Raw genomic sequence first — 6,301 nt, forward strand, 5'->3', positions numbered from 1 at the left:
GAAAAGTCGATAATCTTTCCCGAAAATGAAAAATCTACTTTTCAGGAAAGTGAATTATCGAGTTTTCGGGGAAGTAGATTATCGACTTTTGGAAATATTACTAATTTTGCAAAGTAGATTATCATAAAACGAAATTTGTATCTCAGAAAATGAAATATCTACTTTCCGGGAAAGTTGGTTATCTACTTCCTGAAAAGTAGATTTTCTACTGAGGAAAATGGATTATCGAGTTTTCAGGAAGTAAGTATCGACTTTTGGAAATATTACCAGAGGCCAGCAATAATTTATCATAAAACAGGAAATTTGTATCATAAAAATGAAATATCTACTTTCCGGAAAGTTGGTTATCTACCTGAAAAAGTGAATTTTCTACACGGAAAGTAGATTATGAACTTTTCGGAAAAGAATTAATATCGACTTTTTTTGGGAAAAATTGCAATTTTGCAATTAGATTATCAAAACGAAATTTATATCACAGAAAATGGGATATACTCTGCAGTTGGTTATCTACTTATCATAGAAACAGGAAATTTGTATTATAGAAAATGAAATATCTCTTTCAGGAAAGTTGGTTATCTACTTTCCCGAAAAGTAGATTATACTTAAATGAAAGTAGATTATCGAGATTTTCGGTGAAACAGATGTCGACTTTTTGGGAAAAATTGCCTAATTTTGCAAAGTGGATTATCATAGAAACAGAAATTTGTATCATAAAAAATGAAATATCTACTTTCCGGGAAAGTAGATAATACTTTCGGAAATAAATATTTCCCAGTTTTTATGATACAAATTCCCAAATTGGTAATATTTCAGAAGAGTCGTAATCTGCTTTCACGAAAGAGTAAATAATCTACTTTCGGAGAGTAGATAACAACTTTCGGAAATAAATATTCCCCATTTTTTACAAATTTCCCGTTTAAAACAAAAGTCGACAATCTGCTTCACCGAAAACTCGATAATCTACTTCTGAAAAAATAGATAATCTACTTTCAGGAAAGTAATAACCAACTTTCCCGGAAAGTGGATTTCCCATTTTATATTCTGAATTTCCGTTTCTATATAATCTACTTGCCAAAATTAAGTTAATATTTCCCAGAAAGTCGATAATCTACTTCCTCGAAAAACGCGATACCTACTTTCCGAAAAAGTAGATAATCTACTTTTCGGAAAGTGAATAACCAACTTTCCGGAAAGTAGATATTTTCCCATTTTATGATACAAATTTCGTTTCTATGATAATCTACTTTGCAAAATTAGGCAATTTTTCCCAAAGTCGACAATCTGCTTCACTGAAAATTCGATAATCTACTTTCACGAAAAATAAATAATCTACTTTTTCAAGAGAAGTAGATAACAACTTTCCCGGAAAGTAAATATTTCCCCATTTTCTATAATACAAATTTCCCGTTTTCTATGATAAGTAGATAACCAACTTTCCCAAAGTAGATATATCCCATCTTCTGTGATGCAATTTCCGTTTTCTCCGATAATCTAATTCGCAAAATTAGATATTTTTCCCAAAAGTCGATAATCTACTTCCCCGAAAACTCGATAATCTTTTCACGAAAAGTAGATAATCTACTTTTCGGAGAGTAGATAACCAACTTTCGGAAAGTAGATATTTCCCCATTTTTATGATACAAATTTCCGTTTTTCTGTGATAATCTGCTTTGCAAAATTAGGCAATTTTTTTCCCAAAAGTCGACAATCTCTTCACCGAAAGCTCGATAATCTACTTTCACGAAAAGTAGATAATCACTTTCCGGAAAACAACTTTCGGAAAGTAGATATTTCATTTTATAATACAAATTTCCGTTTTCTATGATAAGTAAATAACAACTTTCCCAGAAGATATATCCATTTTCTATGGCAAATTTCCGTTTTTCTATGATAATCTAATTCATAAAATTAAATTTTTTCACAAAATGAACAATAAGCTTCCCCGAAAAGTCGATAATCTACTTTCGAAAATGAAAACCTCACTTTCAGGAAAATGAATAACCAACTTTCCCGGAAAGTAGATATTTCCCATTTCTATAAGTACAAATTTCCGTTTTCTATGATAGATAACCTCTTTGAAAGTAGATATATCCCATTTTCTTGATAATTTCCGTTTTTCTGATAATCTAATTCATAAAATTAGGCAATTTTTCCCAAGAGTCGACAATCTGCTTCCCCGAAAAGTCGATAATCTACTTTCCCGAAAAGTAAAAAATCTACTTTTCAGGAAAATCAAATAACCAACTTTCGGAAAAGTAGATATTTCCCATTTTTATGATACAAATTTCCCGTTTTCTATGATAATCTACTTCACAAATTAATATTTCCCAAAAATAAATAATCTGCTACTCCCGAAAACTCGATAATCTACTTTCTGAAAATAAATAATCTACTTTTCGGGAAAGTGAATAACAACTTTCGGAAAGTGAATATTTCCCATTTTATATTACAAATTTCCCGTTTTCTATGATAATCTACTTCCAAAATTAGGTAATATTTCCCAAAAGTCGATAATCTACTTCCCAGAAAACTCGATAATCTACTTTCACGGTAGATATTCACGGAAATCAATAACCAACTTTCGGAAAGTAGATATTTCCCATTTCTATAATACAATTTCCCGTTTTCTATGATAAATGAATAACCAACTTTCCCAGAAGGTAGATATCCCATTTCTGTGATGCAAATTTCCCGTTTTCTATGATATTAATCCTAATTCGCAAAATTGGGATATTTTCCCAAAAGTCGATAATCGTCCCGAAAACTCGATAATCTGCTTTCACGAAAAGTAGATAATCTCTACTTTCAGGAGGTAGATAACCAACTTTCCCCGAGAGAAGTAGATATTTCCATTTTTATGATACAAATTTCCCGTTTCTATGATAATCTACTTTTGCAAAAAATTAGGCAATGTTTCCCAAAAAGTCGGCAAATAGCTTCACCGAAAACTCCGATAATCTACTCACGAAAAGTAGATAATCTACTTTCGGAAAATGAATAACCAACTTTCGGAAAGTAGATATTTCCCAGTTTTGATACAAATTTCCCGTTTTCTGTGATAACCTACTTCCCCAAAATTGGTATATTTCCCAGAAAGTCGATAATCTACTTTCCCGAAAACGCGATAATCTACTTTCACGAAAAAGTAGTTAATCTACTTTTCGGGAGAGTAAATAACCAACTTTCGGAAAGTAGATATTTCCCCATTTTTATATTTCAAATTTTCCGTTTCCATAATCTACTTTTTGCAAAAATTGGCAATTTTCCCCAAAAAGTCGACAATCTGCTTCACCGAAAACTCGATAATCTACTTTCACGAAAAGTAGATAATCTACTTTCGGAAGTAGATAACCAACTTTCGGAAATAGATATTTCCCAGTTTATGATACAAATTTCCCGTTTTCTATGATAACCTACTTCCCAAAAGGTGGGTAATATTTCCCAGAAAAGTCGATAATCTACTTTTGAAAACGCGATACTCTACTTTCACGAAAAGTAGATAATCTACTTTTCGGGAAAGTAGATAATAACTTTCCCGGAAAGTAGATATTTCCCATTTTTTGTGACCTAAATTTCCCGTTTCTGATAATCTACTTTGCAAAAAATTAAACGTTTTTCCCCAAAAAGTCGACAATCTCGCTACTGAAAACTCGATAATCTACTTTCTGAAAAGTAGATAATCTACTTTCGGGAAAATGAATAATAACTTTCGGAAGAGTAGATATTTTCCCATTTTCTATATTACTACCAAATTTCCCGTTTTTCTATGATAGTAGATAACCAACTTTCCCAGAAAGGTAGATATATCCCATTTTTTCTGTGATGCAAATTTCCCGCTTTCTATGATAATCTAATTCATAAAGTGGGATATTTTTTCCCCAAGTCGATAATCTACTTCCCGAAAACTCGATGACAAACGTCTACTTTCTGAAAGTGAATAATCCACTTTTCGGGAGTAGATAACAACTTTCGGAAAGTAGATATTTTCCATTTTTTATGATACAGAATTACCGTTTTCTATGATAATCTACTTTGCAAAAAATTAGGCAATTTTTCCCAAAAGTCGTGTCTGTATTTTCTAAAAAGTCGACAATCTGGCTACCGAAAACTCGATAATCTCTACTTTCACGAAAAGTAGATAATCTACTAAAGGCGTGATTATCAGGTTTTCGATTGTCGACTTTTCAGGAAAAATTGCCTAATTTTTGCCAAAGTAGATTCATAGAAAGCGGAAATTTGTATCATAAAAAATGGAAATACTTTCCGGGAAAAGTTGATTATCTACTTTCCCAATAGATATTTCCCATTTTTATGATACAAATTTCCGTTTTCTATGATAATCTACTTTTTAAAAATTAGGCAATTTTTCTAAAATCGACAATCTGCTTCACCGAAAACTCGATAATCTACTTTCAAAACAATTCTCTACTTTTCGTCGAAAATAGATTATCGAGTTTTCGGTGAAGCAGATTGTCAAACTTTTTGGGAAAAAATTGCCTAATTTTTACAGTAGTGTATAGAAACAGAAGTTGTATCGCAAAAAATGGGAAATATCCTACTAGAAAGTTGATTATCCCCGATAGATATTTCTATTTTATGATACAAATTTCCGTTTTCTATGATAATCTACTTTTAGTACAGAGCAATTTTTTCCCAAAGTCGACAATGCACTTCACCGAAAACTCGATAATCTACTTTCACGAAAGTAGATAATCTGCTAAATGATGAATTATCGAGTTTCGATTGAAATGAATTGTCGACTTTTTCAGGAAAAATTGCTAATTTTTTGCAAGAGTGAATTATCATCAACTGAAAGAAATTGTATCAAGAAAACTCGATGAATAACAACTTTCGAGAGGGTAGATATTTCCCATTTTTATGATACAAATTTCCCGTTTTCTATGATAATCTACTTTGCAAAATTAGGCAATTTTCTAAAAAAAGTCGATAATCTGCTTCTGAAAACTCGATGATCTACTTTCACGAAAAGTAGATTGTCTACTTTCGTAGTAGATATCAGAGTTCAGTGTGAAATGGTGTCGACTTTTTGGAAAGGCCTTTTAATTTTTACGCAAAGTAGATTATCATAGAAAACGGGAATTTGTATCATAAAAATGAATGATTATCTGAAAATATATTTCCCATTTTTTATGATACAAATTTCCCGTTTTTCTATGATAATCTGCTTTTTGCAAAAATTAGGCAATTTTTTCCCCAAAGTCGACAATGCTTCACCGAAAACTCGATCTACTTTCACGAAAAAGTAGATAATCTACTTTTCGGGAAAAATGAATAACCCTTTCCCTGAAAGTAGATATATCCCATTTATGATACAAATTTCCGCTTTTCTTAATAACTAATTCCCAAAAATTAGGTAATATTTCTAGAAGTCGACAATCTACTTTTAAAAACACGATAATCACTTCACGAAAAAAGTGAAAACTCTACTAAGAAAAGTAATAACCAACCTTCCGAAAGCAATATTCCCATTTTATGATACAAATTTCCCGTTCTATGATAATCCACTGCAAAAATTAGGCAATTTCCCCAAAAAGTCCGACAATCTGCTTCACCGAAAATCGATAATCTACTTTCAAAAAAGTAGATAACGCCTGGAAAAGTAAATAACCCAACTTTCGGAAAGTAGATATTTCCCCATTCTATAATACAAATTTCCCCAAAAAAAACCAACCCCCAAAAAACCCACACAAATCCAGTTTTCTATGATAATCTAATTCCCAAAATTGGTAAATTTTCCCAAAGTCGATATCTACTTCCCCTAAAACTCGATAATCTACTACGAAAAGTAGATAATCTACTTTCAGAAAATAAACAACCAACTTTCCGAAAGTAGATATAATTCCATTTTTATGATACAAATTCCTGCTTCTATGATAATCTACTTTCAAAAATAGGTAATTTTTCCCAAAAAGTCGACAATCTTCTTCACCGAAACTCGATAATCTACTTTCACAAAAGTAGATACCCATCTACCTGAAAGTAGATAACAACTTTCCGGAAAGTAGATATTTCCATTTTACAATACAAATTTCCCGTTTTCTAAAAAAAACCAACCCCAAAAAACCACAACAAACCCCGATAACCTAATTCAAAATTAGGATATTTTCCCAAAAAGTCGATACCCACTTTCGAAAAACGGATAATCTACTTTCACGAAAAACAGATAATCTACTTTTCGGAGAGTAGATAACCAACTTTCCCGGAAAGTAAGATATTTCAATTTTTATGACAAATTCTCCCGTTTCTATGATAATCTACTTTCTTAAACTAGGCAATCTTC

The sequence above is a fragment of the Homarus americanus genome, unplaced genomic scaffold (assembly GCF_018991925.1).
Source record: "Homarus americanus isolate GMGI-L3 unplaced genomic scaffold, GMGI_Hamer_2.0 scaffold24260, whole genome shotgun sequence".
Taxonomy (NCBI): Eukaryota; Metazoa; Arthropoda; class Malacostraca; order Decapoda; family Nephropidae; genus Homarus; species Homarus americanus.